General features: G+C 35.5%; 2 non-coding genes across 2 annotated transcripts; both read left to right on the plus strand.

Annotated features, from left to right (window-relative positions):
- Positions 1–9,667: 9,667 nt before the first annotated feature.
- Positions 9,668–9,829, plus strand: LOC118183839 (U1 spliceosomal RNA). Its single transcript, XR_004757301.1, has one exon. It is a non-coding gene; the product is annotated as a U1 spliceosomal RNA (small nuclear RNA).
- Positions 9,830–12,213: 2,384 nt separating this feature from the next.
- On the plus strand, positions 12,214–12,374 carry LOC146994387 (U1 spliceosomal RNA). The gene has a single exon (XR_015044305.1). It is a non-coding gene; the product is annotated as a U1 spliceosomal RNA (small nuclear RNA).
- Positions 12,375–17,052: the final 4,678 nt, after the last annotated feature.

The following is a 17,052-nucleotide window of genomic DNA, read 5'->3' on the forward strand; positions in this document are numbered from 1 at the left end:
AGAATCAGTAATATCGCACTAAGGCCTTTTTACCACTCTTTGGTCACTTAAGACCTGTAAGCAAACTTTAATTGCTAATGACTGATAGTGGCAGAAAAAATCAAATCGACTTGGTAAAACCGAGAGCCGTGCTAAGAGAACATTCACGTGCGACTGCTCAGACCGGAATGTGATGAGATAAGTTAAACCTCTCTAAAAAGAGACATTTATATACGGCAGTTATCCGTCCCATTTTCTCGTACGTGTCCCTGGCGTGGGCGGCGGCCACACATAGAGATAGAAATAAATTGCAAATTCTTCAAAACAAAGCCCTGCGTTTAATGACAAACGCACACTACTTTGTCTCTAATGACACGCTTCACAAAGACCTAAAAATTGAGATTGTTGACAAATTTCTTGACCGCACCAACAGCAGTTTCTTTGATAGAGCTGTCAATTGCCCGTACCTTGCTCAATTCAACACGTTTGATTATATACCTCTGCAAGAGGACTACAAAATAAGACCGTACGCTGCACATATCAGGAGGAATGCAAATTTCCCTACTTAATTATGATTGTTCACGAACACTTTGTACATATGTAAATATTTATTTTAATTGTATTTGTATTTTATTTTGTACCTTATTTGTGTATTTATGTACCCTGTAAATAATTTTATTTTATTTTTATTTTCTGTGTATTGTTTTATACATGTATATGTCACGAACAGACACTTGTCAAATTGCGCGACACCAGCCTCTCATTGGTATTTCTCACCTTGTGACGCATGGTCACCTCCTCTCACCTACCTCCGATGCCTCCTTGGCCTGTCCTATTTTTACCATCATGTGCCCATACGGCTAATTCCATCATTGAGCAGGACACGTCCGGTATGACTGACTGACTGACTGCACATGACGTTATAATGCCGGAGGATTAACTTCCAGAGGAAAGAATCCTGAACTACAGAGGGAGGAGCCTAATGCATGGCAGGCGTAGAGAGAGGTCAGTCATGAGAAGTAGGCGTGACTACCAACCAGAGCAGGAAGGCAGAGTTCGGAGGGCGGTGCTATCTCCTGAGGCCCGAGCATACAAGAAATTAAGCTAAGTTAATATCAAGTTCATCATGCAGCAAAAGTAGGAGAAAATTACAAGTTCATTTTTATCATCTGCTCAACCGTTCCCACGGCAAGTAAAACATTATCCTGTGACAATTCTATTTTCTTACATTTTTCCACATGTTCTAGGAACTTGAGTGCAATCATCTGTACGTTTTTATCCATCGCGAAATCCAATTTAGCGGGGTGGGATTCTGATGACATACTACTTTCTTTCTGGATTGGTTTTTCAGACAGCGGAGACAAATTCTCAGACTGCGGTTTCCGCGCTGAATTCCTTTTCTTCTTGTCAGAGGCAACGCGAACTTTTGGTCGAAATTTGCATAACTTCGAAGTAGCAATCACTACTGAACTTTTTACAGTTCGCGCAAGTAGGCTTCACTTCTTTGGTTAACTTGTAGGTGTAGGACAGGTGCCCCTGCCCATACTTGAGACATCTTGGCGAGTTGTCCGTGTCCGTAACGCTGACAGCTAAAGGAAATCATGTTGCTTAGATTACATCTGTATCTTCTAAACTTGACACTAAGGTCCAGCAGCGTTTTCTTTCTGTAGATAATTCTGCTCACATCATTCCTCTTGAATGATGCAAAGAAAACAGGTAGCTTCATTTCTTTTCCATCAATTTTCTTGGTAAACTGCGTTATGTTTAACACAGGGAATCCATCTTTAACCAACTCAGCCTTGATTTCCTCCACAGACGAGTCGTCAGGCAGTCCACGAATAACCACTTTAAGCGGTGTATCTTTCTTTGGGCGAAAGGTGCTAAATTGCCCTTCATCTTTCATTAGCACAGCTAGTGCTCTATCTCTTTGATCAGTTGTATTAAAAATCAGAGTGATTTTATCGTTAGTCAAAACACCAACGTAATCCTTGACACCAAATTTGTTAAATTGTCCTCGCAATTCGCTCCATTTCACGTCCAGTCTTGGGCAGAAAATCGGAGGAAGTCGTTCACTTTTATGATCAGTCTTAGCGTTAGAAACGAACATAAGATCTTTATCAGCTTTTTCGGAATTGTCAGCACAGTCCATAGCCACTAGATCAGGAACTGTAGCGAGAGCTTCAAAACTATTCAACGTTACTACTTTGGAAACCTCAGTAGCAGCGGAAGTCTTCTTCGTAGGGGGTTTCAACGGTTCCTTAACAGGGGCATCTAAAATCTTAGCAGTCTTCGTAGGTGTTTGCCATTCATCATCTGTAGATTTATCTGATATGAGAAACTGCTTTCTCTTCCTTTCAGCTTGCCTTTGGTGAAATTCAATCACAATCGGATTCTTTTTGGGAAAGTCTTTCATGAAATCTTTATCACAGAATTGATCTAATGAATAGCTTTCCTTCTCCATAAGGGCAAGGAAAATCTTCTCTGCTTTCCTAAGCGCTGACTTCATAGGCCTGCCGTTTCGTAATTGTTCTTGTAAAACATCAATATTGTTAAGAGCTTCGTATATCTCTTTATTTACAGGATCATCCAAAGCATGACCAAATTTCTTTAAAACAGCATACGACTGGTCCACAAGGACTGAACGATGTTCATTAGGCATAGTGAAAATGCACGAAGCAAGGGACGTACTTCGAGATATTCACGTGGTTAAAACTAAAGAAGCGTTGGAGACAGATTTTCTGTACAAATACTTGAGCAAAATGTCGGACGATACTTAGCGTCTGTGATGATGTCGTGTGAGCCGAATTGTGCACACATCCCTACCGCGGATAGCTTTCTGCCGCTACCGAACGATTCTGATGAAACTGATATGGAGTGTGGTGTTGCTTCTGCTTCTACCAACGTGACTGCTTATACTTAAGATTTCTCTACGACGGAAGATGATTATATTGATGTTAGCGCAGAGCTAATAAAAATTTCACCCCACAGAGAAGATGACCATCGGCAACTGAGTGCACTTTTTCAAGAATTAAAAACTGAACATTATGAAATTAACACAAATCAATCCCGACCCATCAAGGTGGTTTTTCGAGGACTATCCTCCACCACTGATATACAGAATATCACCAATACATTAACTGCGAAAGGATTTAGCATCTGTAAAGTCGTTCAACTTAGGAAAAGAAATACGCCAAGGCCACTATTTTTAGTGCAAATTATGAAAAATGAAATAGCAGACCAGATATACTATGTAAAAGAGAGGCACAACTCAGAAATTTGATTCATCCTGATTTGCTCTGTAAGTATTTTTGCTTTCTCTCCTGATGGCAGCCAAAAAACCACCAGATCGTTTTTGGAATAGGCATGAAAGCGACAGCGACATGGATCACGGCTCAGATTATTCCAACTCTTCTAAGAATAGCGGAAAATTAAAATTTAAAGATTTTCTAAAACCCTCCAGCTTAAAAACTAAATTGCAGCAGCCTAAAAGAATAAAGAAAAGTAGCTTCCCCAGCACTGCGACTCCAAAAACCCAAGATTTTCGCGACACCATGGAAAAGTATAAATATATTTTCCCTAACTTATTTCAAGGACTCGGAACTGAATTAGATAAAGATCCCAGATATCAAATACTCAGAAACGGAGCCCTAACTGAAATCTTAAATAAATCCCAAGAGCGCATGATTGAACAATCGAACTTAATGGACACCGGATCGATGGACGAGAAAGATTATGCAGAAAATGTGAAAGAACACGAAGAATTAGTGGACTCCATCAAAGAAGTTTATAACAATTTAACAGTTCCAGAAGCAGGTAATAATTCAGAACAAAATTGGTCAATTCCCTCAAAAACATGCAAACCTAATCTAAAACCTAGCGAAAAAGAAGAAATAGAACAAAACAACAGATTCGAACCTTTAAATGATGAAGAAAATAATGAAACTACTGAAGTTAAAATAAATATAACATAAATCTGAAATAAAAATCCCACCAATAGTCCTCACGGAAGTCGAATTAGATTGGATTGATCTACAGAAAATCTTAAGTACTAAAATCCTAAAAAACGAATATGAAACCCAGATGCCAAAAAAGTTTATTTAAATACTTCCACTGAAGAGGATTACAACAGCGCCATCGAATTTCTAAAGAAATCAGGCATAGAATTCCATACATATCAACATTATTCCAAAACTAACATTAAAGTCATTCTAAAAAATATGCCCAGAAGCATCTCAGAAACAGCAATATTTGAAGACCTAAAACGTAGAAAATTCCCAGTACTAAAAGTTAAACAGTTCACAAAGAGAATAGAAAGTGATATCATAAAATTACCCATATACTTCATTGAACTTGAAAGGAATAAATTAGGAGAAGCAATTTACAACTTAAATAATATTTTTAACTTCAATATCATTATTGAGAAATATGCACCTAAAACTAAAAGACCAATTCAATGCTTCAAGTGTCAGAGCTATGGACATTCACAGGCGAATTGCTATAAAAAAGAAATATGTTGTAAATGTTCCCAGAATCACAGATCTAATACTTGCTCTTTAAAACGTGAAGAAAAACCCATCTGCTATTTTTGCCATGGGGAGCATGTATCGTCCTACCGTGGTTGCCCGATTTATAAAAAGCGTTTTCAAACTCCTAAACCTGCAGGGAAAACCCAAGAGATTCCAAATCTTAAAGATTTCCCAGCACTCGCATCTAAATCAGAAACTGAAATTAAAGAAATTCAAAGACACATCCCATTCAGCGCCATCTTTAAACAGCAGAAGATCCCAGCAGATAATGATAATCCAATATCCCAAGTTTTTTCAAATCAATCCTAAAGTTCCAAATTCATTCAAGATATGAATGTTGTTGCAGTTAATATTAAATCCGCTAAATCCAGTACAGAAAAACTTTCTATCGCTTTCTCAGCAGTGAAGATTGCTCTTGATTTCGCAGAAGAGGAAAACTAAGTTCAAAATTTTACTTCTTGTTACTTCCTGATGTTCCAATAGATGGCGACACCCATGCGACGATGTTTTCACCAGAAACTTTCCACTTTAACTAAAGTGGATTTAGTTCTCACTAAGACATACCCCGCAGTGTAAAAAATTTTTTGAGTAAACGTCCCCAGGACTATATACTCATAGATACCTCAATTCATACCAATTCATATGTAAAAGAGATTTTCCAGTCATCTGGAAACATGCTAGCATTTTTGTCTTACCAAAACCAAAGAAACCTCCAGACAAACTATCAAGCTACAGACCTATCAGTCTTCTTTCTTTACTTGGGAAGATCTTGGAGAAAAATCATCCTAAAACGCCTCCAACCACATCTGGGATTTCTACCGAATGAACAGTATGGCTTCTGTAAAGGACTATCAACAGTTCATTAATTGATTAGAATCAATCACCGAGTTCAACGGATCTGCCATCAGAAACAAACTCAGCGTCGCTTTCCTCATGCTAGAAGTAGCCAAAGCTTTTGACTGCATCTGGCATGAAGGACTCATCTTTAAGCTCCTCCAGCAAAATATCCCTCGAGAGATTATTCTCATCCTTAAATCCTTCCTTGATCAAAGATCCTTCTCGGTCAAACAAGGCGACTACATCTCTAACTCGTACCACATGAGAGGAGGAATTGCAGAAGGCAGTATCCTAGGGCCTGTGCTCTATCTCATCTATGTCCATGATTTTCCTAAGTTCGAAGAAGACCATAAGTCTTTACTCACCTGCTACGCAGACGACACTGCTCTTCTACAGAAATCCCGAAGCTGGGAACTTGCCATACGCAAACTACATGAAAAAATGACTGCCATCGAAGAGTGGTGCACTAAATGGAGGACGAATATAAACCGAGAAAATTCAGAAATTCTACTAATACGAAAATACAAGCATAAAGATCATATCAACAGTACTGTCACTCATTTCGGTCAACAAATCCATATAGTGAAAAAAAAAAAATATTTAGGAGTTACCTTTAACATATTCTTCACCTGGTCCACCCACATCAATGAAATTAAAGGAAAAAGTTTTGGCCTCATTAGAAAATTATATTGTCTACTTTCGGATACCTCTGGACTTACTCTCACTAGGAAAAGGAAAATTTTCTCTACTATCATTCGACCGATTTTCTCTTATGCCTCTCCTGTGTGGACAAATACAAAGAAATCTGATATTTACAAATTGCAAGTAATTCAGAAAAAATTCCTCAGGCTTATAACTGGAGCACGCTTTTTCATCCGGAACAGAAACCTACATCATGACTTAAGAATTGACTATGTGCAAGATCATCTCAATAGATTAAACAAAAGTTTCTTCAAGAAAGATTTACACATTTGCGAAAACTTTAATACCTTATAAACCAAGATTTACAAGTTCATCACTGTTATGGTAATTACGGTAGTCTGAAGTAGTCGGCCTATTGGCCTTTACTCGAAAAATTAGTATCCCTACAGGGTAGTCTTAGTGAAAATCTTAAACAGTACAATTTGTACGTCTTCCTTGGCGAAGCAATAGATAACGGCGAGACTTAGCGAGATTAAATATAACAGCTAGTGCATTCTGTCTGATTGAACATGCAGAGTAGTCAAGTGAAGATAATGACTTCCAATATCATTAAAAATTGTCCGAGTAATAAAGTTTTTGTATTTTTCGTAAGGTAAAAGCTCATCATTGTCGAACATACGCACACATATTAAGAAACTTGTTTATATCAAAAGCTGACAGATAAAACATTTCAAAAAATTGTACACGATGTTGGTTTCTTTTTTTAAGAAATTTTTATTATGTATTTGTATTACATCTGTATTACATAGAACGGATGGAAATGCTATGTATTATGCATAGCATTTCAATCAGCTATATGTTGCAAATAATTATTTAAATACAACCGTAAAAAATTTCTTAAAAGGAAGAAACTTTGCAGTATGGCATGCAACAATATACCATTTATTTTTCGCAAGGAGGTTAGAACTCATGGAGATGCCCTACACGCAGTCAAAGTGAAGCCAAAAAAGGGGGGAAAGCATGCCCTTAGTAGTCGTGGCTTAGAAAGATTGACGTGCCCAACCAATTTTGTTCCTGGTAGTCGTAAAGGATCGCAAATTCTTTACGCCCTCTTTCTACTTTTATCACCATTTAATTTTATTTCTACATTATATAATTGCATCCTGTATTTAATGAATAATAGCATTAAAAGTATTGTGAACACAAAACAGTAACTATGTACTCAAACTATAATTTGATTATACTTTACTTATTATAAGTATATATAATTCTCCAATTTTTTATGTTATAAATATTACTTATGTTTGGAAAAAACTTAATTTGAATAAACAATGATAAAAATATGTAAATTTTATGTTGTTATTTTAAAACTCAGACAACAAATGTGGGTTAATCTTTGGATTACGGTAACTTGGCGATTTTTTGGCTAAAATTTGGCAACCAACCCTGCTACAGCAACCTGCTAGTTTTGTTTTTGGACGCCATTTTGTTTTCACGAAGTAAAGATATTTTTTTTTTTTTTTTTTACTCAACATTTTTTCCAGCAATCTGCTAGCCGAATTACGCTTATACTGTAACTTATGCTTAATTGTGACGAAGATTAGGTGCGAAATTGGGATAAAGTGCAGAATCGCAAACTGCTTGCCGCGTTTTTAAGAATTGCACATACACGGTATCATCCATGTACACGTCGACCTATTTTCACTAAAAAAAAAAAAAAAAAAAATTCTAGAATTGGACAAAAATGGCATTGCGCACACTCTCGACTTTATCCTTGTACACTGCTAAAGTCCTAGCTAGTAACCTTTATCGCCTTACCAAAATGTCGCCAAACTACCTGTTACCATATTCCAAAGATTAGCCCAAATGTGACTAAAAATCAAATTCAGTTATTATATATTTACTTGAGCACAAAATAAAATGTAGTTAAACACATAAAAGGTAATTTAATTATACGTATTAACTTGTAATGTAATTATGATCAGACTTTAAAGTAAACTGTTTTATTTTCCATGGGGAGCTAGCCACTCCCCCTTCCCTTGTTTACTTATAGTTTTGCCATCCCATATAAGTTAATTACGAATATCACATTTGTTATTATTATGAAAACGTAAATCTGGGAACTATATATGTTTTTTCACAAAGAAAATACTCAAACTCTTTCTTGAAGGCCATTTAAACACACATTTCGATTATTCTACTTTTTTATGCACGTTCTAAAATATTCTTTTACATGGGCATGAAGTCGGAAATGTAGACATTATTTTGCTGTAACAATTCAGTGCCTTTTAGGCCTTTCACATCTATCCACACAAAATCAGAAAACACACTCAGAACATGAAACCAGCTGTCGTTTCACCTCACTTCGCTTACTAAAGTAATTGTTGCCTTGCCCTCACGTTGGCGTGGCTTATTTCCTTTCCCTGGCTTCACTTTCTTCGTACTGCAATAGCAGAGACGCCATCTCCATGTATTCTAACCTCCTTGAGTATTACAATATCTCACAGTAGTTATCTTTTGACTACTCAAACGTTCAAGAGAATTTAATTCAAAACAGCAAAAGAAAGCTAATCCGCGAATTCGCTAGTCAACAAGAGTAGATTTCTAAACAAACTCTTAAAACAACAAACTAATTAAAATCAACTACTCTAAGTTCCAAGTTACACTTATGCCGAGATTAGTCATCAGATGTTTGCTCTTTGGGCACTGAAAAGAGAATAAGTTCGAAGTGTGAGTCCAGAAGGGCAGGAGCTAATGGGAATCAACTTTTATTATTATTAGGAAAAGATAAATCTGAGAACTATATATGTTTCTTCGTATACAAAGAAAATACTGAAACTCTTTCTTAAGGGCCATTCAAACACCAGTTTCGATTATTCTACTTGTATATGCACGTTCTAAAACTTTCCTTTACATGGACATGCAGTCGGAAATGTAGACATTATTTCGCTGTAACAATTCAGTGCCTTTTAGGCCTTTCAGATGTAGGCATACAAAATCAGAAAGCACACTGAGAACTTTAAACCAGCTGGCTTTTTACCTCACTTCACTTAGTAAGGTAATCGTTTTCTTGCCCTCACGTGGCGTGGCTTATTTCCTTCCCCTGGCTTCACTTTCTTCGTACTGTAGTAGCAGAGACGCCATCTCCATATATTCTAACCTACTTGATTTTTCGTCCACAGGTCACCAATTATGGCAAACAGCGATACTTTTTATTAAAATTAACTTTTTGTTATTAATCTGCTACGTTACAAATGTTGAAATGTGTGATGAAAATTTAGCGGTTAGCGAGCTTTACCTAGTGATAAATTTCGAAAATCCGATTTGAAACTTTGAACCGGAGTTTTGTCCTGTCTGACAGGCCTTGAGTATAAATTGGCTTTGCTGGTACATTCTGTGGTTATATTTTCAGACAGTCTGACGCATTTGTCAAAATTGTACAAAACAATTGTTGAGACTTCCTATGATAATGAAGTAGTGATGCAAAAGCATCTGGAAATGAGGATCTCTCAAGAAAAAGGACGAAGCTTGTAAAGAACTTTAGAAGAGAAAATAAGTGAATTAAAGTAGAATTAGAAAATTTAAATCAAAAATTTTATCCCAAAATATTACTTTTTCTTTTTACCAACCACTAATCTAATAATGAAAACATGGTAGCTAGTAGGTGAGCAACGAAAGACAGCATACTTACTTGGCGTCGGAGATGTCTTGATCATGAAGGAGGCTCTCCTGGTCGGAGGCTGTTCATTGCACTTGGGGCTGCTGACGACTGCCACTTCCACAAAATGTGGTTGGTTGGGGCGCGTAATTTTTGGTAGTCGGGACTGCGTTCGCGCTGATCCCGGTTATTGAAGAGCAGAGACTGATATCGTATTCCGAAATGGCAGAAGCTATTCATCGCGGCGTAATGAATAATGCAGCTCCTGTTCCCACATCGTTAAAAATATGCTCAGTTATTTAAGCGCACGTTCCAGTGCTGAAATGAATAACAAAATAGACGACATCAAACAATTTGATGCTAAAAAAGAGAATAAAAAGAAAAATATCATTAGCAGTTAATTAAGTTCTTGTGAATGTTTTTGTTTCATTGATTTTTAATAAATACATGCCTATATACCTGTCTATGTAAATAAAATGTACTCTAATAAACATAATTTTGTTGAATATACATTTTTCTTTTTCTGTTTTTGCAATAATTTTTAACACAAAAAATTATTTCTGTCCTCTCAGTTTCGAGTTAAACGATTTTCACTGAACTGGAGTTAGATCACGCTGTTTGGCGACCATGTACTCTTCGTGATTTACGATGGCTTTACAAATCTCTTATTTACTTACTAGAGGCTTACTTATTTGCTTTGAGGGAAGAGTTTCTAACATTAAAGTATTTCCGTTAGCTGCAGGGGCGTAGCTAGAGTTTCCAGCGCCCGGGGACAATTGAAGAATTTGCACTCCTTTCTGTGTGCCAAGAATATAAAACGTTTCATGAAAAAATTTCGTAGCATGAATTTTGCGTCCCTTGGACGCTGCGGCCGGGCACAGATGTGCCCCCTTTCCCCACCCTAGCTACGCCATTGGTTAGCTGACTTTCCGATTAGTTGAATGCTTCACAGTCCAGCTTTTAGTGTATTAAAGCTTTGTCTGTATTTTTTTAACCAAATGATACAGCAAATAAATTCACATGAAGCCCACTTTTTTTAAAAAAATTGCTTCCATTAATTCTAAAATTTGTATAGAGTTTTTGCTCTAATGAAAATTTGTTCAGCCTCAAAAGAAAATACCCGAAAAATATTTCAATATCAGGAAAAAAGGACTGATGTCAACACCAATAACAAACATTAATACCATTTTGATGGGACACATGCGCTATTAGCGCCCTATAACAAACGAACAAAAGATGATTACCCTATTTTAACATACAAGTCAATAAGGCTATAATTTCATTGTATCTTCTAGTACATTGTGTCCTTGATTCTTAAAATTCAGCTAAACAGCATTTTAAATTATAATACTGCTTATCTTCGTTTCCGTATTTTTATATGAATGAAAAAATGGTATAAATAGGAAAGGATCAAAATACCCAAAGATATATGAAAATTTAACTAAAATTGAGAAAAGGTATTTATAAAGATAATAAATAACATTGTTACAGAATTTATTCCAAAAACGGATCTCAACATTTAGGAATTTTGCATTAAATGAATGAGCAATATGAGCTTAAGCAAATATGATGGTGGCAGGGTGAAAAATATTTCTTAATATGTGCAATACTTTCAATGCAAGCATACGAGTGACTCTCATTAAAGGAATAAATAACTGTAGCAGTCAGGAAAGATGGGAGGTAGGACATTTTACGCCTATGTTGTAACACTAGCATGTTATTCACTTTCAATCATTATTAGCAAAATAAATGAAATCTTTTCGAAAAATTCTTGCTTTGTTTGTGATGGTACATATAAAAGTATGATTTAATAAGAATTAATTAAGAATACTAACTCCTAACAATTATTTTCAATTTATGTCGAATAAACAAAAAACTAGAGTAAATGAAGAATTTACTCATATAAAAACTATAAGTTACATTATTATATGAAGAAATTACACTCATTACTTATGTTATAAATTCATGAATGTCAAATTTAGCTTTTCATAAAGGTGGTGGGGTGTATTTAATTATGGTAGAGCACACTAGGGCTATCTGCCTATAGTCCAAACGATTCTTTTCTGGGATATTCTGACAAAAAATAGTGTTCTGCTCTTGAATAATAGTTAAATGAGCGCCAGAAATTCATCGAATTGAAGAGGAGTCATGCGAAAGTAATTAAAAGAAATTTCGTTTCGTTCAAGCGTATTTCTTCAATTAAATTATTTGCATCTCCTTAACTGCTGTCATCTCTCATATATTAGTATAAATCACTGCATTCTGCTTCTCTTACATAAAGCAAGAAATAAAATAAGTTTTAATCGAGCAGAAATTAAATCCATTTTAATTAAAAAATGTAATCGTAAAAAGTAATACCACAAAAACTTTACGTTTCGCTCACCCAAGTTTCCGTCATGAAGTGCCATCTAGTGCGAGCATATGAGAAAGTGTTTTATTACGCTTTGCGTTTGTCACCCCAACGGACCAGTGTGAACGAAACTTTAAATATGTGAGGCTACTTTTCTTAACTACCACCAGTATTCTTATAAAAATAATAAAGTAATGAAATTTTCCGAACCTGAATCCCGCATACTTACCTGGCACTGGGGACGCCTTGATCATCAAGGAGGCTCCCCCGAGCAGAGGCCTCTCATTGCACTTCGAGGGGTTGACGTTCGCCACATCCGCAAATTGCGGTTGCTTGGGGTGCATAATTTTTGGTAGCGGGGACTGCGTTCGCGCTGTCCCTAATAAAATGAAAATTAGTTTCTTCTATGTATCTATGTAATGCTATTCCTTACCGCCCTGATTTTATACAAATTGGTTCTGAAAATTTTGTATTTGTTCTTTTCTCGTTCAAGGAGAAAATTCATATCTTTAAAGTCTGTTTTGATTGTTGATTTAATGTTATTCATCAGGGAAGTAGTAGTACTTTTAGTTAAGAATAGAAGGGAAATGCTGATATGATTAAATAGTATTTTTATTTAATGGCAAACTTCTATTACTTAAACAGCTATCTGAAGCCGAAACTTTTAACAATTATGTATTAATTTGAAAATTGTGTTTAAAAACTAAGGATTTTTAGATTTTTATCGTATTTTTATTCTTATATTAACAATATCTGCGTGATATTAGTTTTAGCAGTGATATTAAGAGCGCAGTGTAACAATTCAGCTAACGTGTATCTGAATTTTAGGATGATAAAATTATAACGAATAGTAATAACGTGCATCTGAACTTTTTGATTTTGCACTTTCATTAAAGTGATTACGCGAACTAGAAAAATTTAGCCACGCCTCTCTTGGATACGAGAACAATTTCAACAGAATAACTAGTACTAAAGTGGAAGAAATCCCACAAGATTTCTTTTTATTGAAAAAAATGAAAGAAAAAAAATTGTAAGCTTCCATTATTTTAACAGCACAGTAAAGCCAAGATTTTTATAGAATTATACATTAACTTAAAACTTATGCTTAAAAATTGTACAAATTTTTGGTTTATTTTGCATGTTAGATTTGCAATTAACCATACCTGAGCTTAAAACCATCTGCTTAGTTTTTATTTAGCAGTGACACTTAAAGAGCACAGTGCAACAAAATTTCAACAATCGACTAATGACAATAGATATCTGAGTCCTCTCTTGGATACGAGAACAACTTTAGAAGAATAACCAATACTAAATATTACTTTCACAAGCTTTGTTTGTATTGAATGAAATTGAAATTCCAGCATTTCTTTAAATGAACTTGTTAAACAGCTAAGTAGAATGTATTAGTCATGCAAAAACTGAAAAAATTACTGGGAATATTTCCGCAATTAAACTTTTAATTTCCTGTACCTAATCTTCTGAAGTTAGCCTTGAAGACTCGCGTCATAGATTTTTTTCAACTTTTCCCACCAAACTTTCAACTAGGAAACATTTGCATTATTTTAAAATCATGATTCCATGCTCCAAACAATTCATAAATTGCAAAATTGCTGGAATGTTCCGAAAGGTATGGTTTAACTGGACTCCGCCCATTTACATAATACGAAGGTATGTGCTGCCATCTAGTAATTATTAAATTGTGGAACTGTAGCTTAAGATCAAATACCGTGAAAAAAAATTACTTTCATTTCATTAAATGAAAAATTCATATCGAACGTACTTAATGAATGAAACAGATTTCATGATATTTTAAGCACGGAAATCAAGGAAAATTAACACAATATCGTTTATGCATTCACCATAGAAGATTATATATTTTTATGGTTATTCCTATACTTGACACTATTTTACACTTCAGACAAAAAGGTACATGACACCTCAGAGAATTTTACTTGTAATTTTCTTGTTTTGGGTAATACAGCTTGCCCATTGTAAGCAGAATCAACGATAGATACATTTTTAGAAGTATTCCAAATTTTTGTGTTCCTGAAACGGATGTACCTTCAAGAATATTCTGGGAAACTTCCCAGTTTTTGAGTAGTTTTGAATGATGCTTATGTTTGCGCAATATCTAATGTAATGTAAATGATATGTAAAAGGAGTGCAGAAATTGCTGTTATCGCTTTATTTAAGAGAAGATAGAACAAGTTTTTTGCGCAATATCTAATGTAATGTAAATGATACTCAAAAAGAGTGCAGAAATTGCTGTTACCGGTTTATTTAAGAGAAGATAGAACAAGTTTTATTGCATAGTAGGTACGCATTCATGGTTGAAAGAAACACCGTAAGTTTAATAAATCATACAGGAAAAATTAAACATAAATACCTTTTATTAATATAACTAAAGTAATTTACCTATATATAACTAAAAGTGCATAACAAGAAATAACGTCCCCTGTCGATATTAAGAAATATCACCCCAGGCTAACAAAAAGTTCTCAAATACCAACTTTAGAAAAAGTACATTTCTTATCCGTTGGAGCAAGAGATAAAGTCCCAAAAATAATACAAACGACACCATGGACCTTATAACTAACCCAGTGGGCGGGGCGCGCGTCACCGACATGTCAGCAAGAAAGAGTAGGGACGATCTGGTTTACTTTAACCACTGAAAGCTATGACGTTTGTATCACATAACTCTTTTTAATTATTAAATGTGATACGTTGTATAGTGATGAGATTATGAAAGCCACAGTTTTTTCCAAATAGGATACAGTTAACTCCTTCATTACAAACCGGACTTTTTGTGTTTGTGTGAACGGTGCTATCTCCTCGTCTAGAAATATCCATAGCGGTATTCCGCAAGGGTCAGTTCTAGGACCTTATATGTATCTATTTTATGCTGCTGACTTTCCTCAAGCATCTCAAAATAACGCTATTTTGGCCTGTTATGCAGACGACACTGCCCTGGCAGTAAAGTCTGTTAATATGAATCACGCCATCAAAAAACTACAAGATGTCATTCCTAGCATTGAACTCATGCAATGGAAAGTCCAAATAAACGCAGCCAAATCTCAACTTCTCCTCATACGCAGAAATAAAAGGAACACACCTGTCAAAAGAGGACTTTATCTATTTAACGAAATTGTTCCCCATGCCAAGTACCTCGGAGTGATTATAAATGATCGCTTAACGTGGACTAACCATATAAATTACGTCAGGGATAAGGCCTTACAAATTATCAAATGTCTCTTCCCAATTATTGGTAAATACTCTCGACCTGGGAAAAAAGCGGCTCATCTACACGTCTGCGATCAGACCGATCATGACTTACGCCTCCCCAGCGTGGGCCGCCCTGACCAAAACTGACCTCAATAAATTATGTGTTGTGCAGAACCGCTATCTCAGGATTACTACGAATGCTCATTATTTCGTGACAAATAAGTGTCTACAAGATGACCTCAAGATCGACCCCTTAGATAAGTCCATCGCAAAGCAAAATCGGAATTTCTTCAGAGAAGCCCAGGACTGCAATCATATGCGTCAATTTAACCTCTTTGAATATGAAATATTGCACGAAGACAGGCACCTTAGACCATTTACTGCATTTATCCTCAATGAAAATCAGAACTTTCCAACCTAAGTTTTTACCCTGTGTTTACTTGGAAAACTGAAATGCTTAAAGTTAAGCAGCCACTATCGGGGTCAATGCACGGGAGGGTGACCTACCACGGGACTACGAACTAAAGTCTTCTACTGCTTCTGTAGATCTCTCACTGCTCCTATTGGTTTCAAATTTCTTTTATTTTATTTAATTTAACTTCTAGTTTACTGGAAAATATGTTTTTATGTCTATGCAATTGAATATTTTGTAAATAGCAAATTTTCATGATTTTCGCATACACGTCTCAACAGCCAATCAAAAGACCTCTACTAAGAGATATCTTTGACTGCTTCTGCTGGACTCCCTGCGTAATTTTACTTTTGTATATAGTTTTCTAATTGTGAGAAAAATGCACTTTGATGAGTTTATGCACTGAATATTTGTAAAAATGCACACTGTACCTGAAACTTGGACCAGCATCTCTCCAGCCTACCAGACACCGCTATAGCCTCACGTGACAAAGTAGTCACACCTTCTTTCATTTTGCATCCTGTCCTCCGGACACACTCATGCATTTGCTATACCTGCAATGTACTTTTTAATTCATGGACAGCCGGTATACAGCTTGCTATCAGCAAGCTACACACGGCAATAGTGGGAAAAGGAAAGGAAAGTGGGCGGGCCGCGCGTCTCTAACCTCCTTGGTAGAGACGATCTGGTTTAATTTAACACTGAAACCTCTGGCGTTTTTATCACATAACTGTTTTTAATTATTAAATGTGATACGTTGTATAGTGATGAGATTACGAAAGTCACAGTTTTTTTTCAAATAGGATTTAATATATTTCATTATAGCACTTTTTACTGCATTTCGCGCATTTTTTTCAGGCGTAATTTTTTCACGCACATTTGTTTTTTCACACGTAATTCTTGTACAAACATCTTTACTTTGGGAAAACGGTAAAATCTCTTGGCACAAAATTTAGGAACTTAATTTTGCTTGCAAATAAATTAAAATTAAATAAGATTGATAGTACGTGATGCCTTGAAATAAATAAGGTAAAATTAAACAAGATGTGATAATTCAAAAAAAAATTAATGAATATTTTCAGCCAGTGATTTTTAAAACTATAATAACATTACAGTACCGTAATCCGGACTCTTCGGGACTTCGGCGATTCCGGATTAGGGGTTTTTCAGTATTATAGATCATCAACTTAAATCTGGTAAGATGGCATGCAGAAATTATACAGTTAAAAATGTGAAACCGTAATTTATGAAATAAAGAGCAATTATGATCTAAAGGGTATCAAAATTTACACACACACACACAAAAAAAAAAAAAAAAAAAAAGAAGCTTAATATATATTTGTTTACTTTATTAAACATTCATCACTTTGTCATGATCGTCACTTTTAGCATAACGAACCTTTTTTCTGTTAGTCATTGCAAGGTG

The sequence above is a fragment of the Stegodyphus dumicola genome, chromosome 11 (genome assembly GCF_044657685.1).
Source record: "Stegodyphus dumicola isolate Sdum_Otavi_A_Nest chromosome 11, ASM4465768v1".
Taxonomy (NCBI): Eukaryota; Metazoa; Arthropoda; class Arachnida; order Araneae; family Eresidae; genus Stegodyphus; species Stegodyphus dumicola.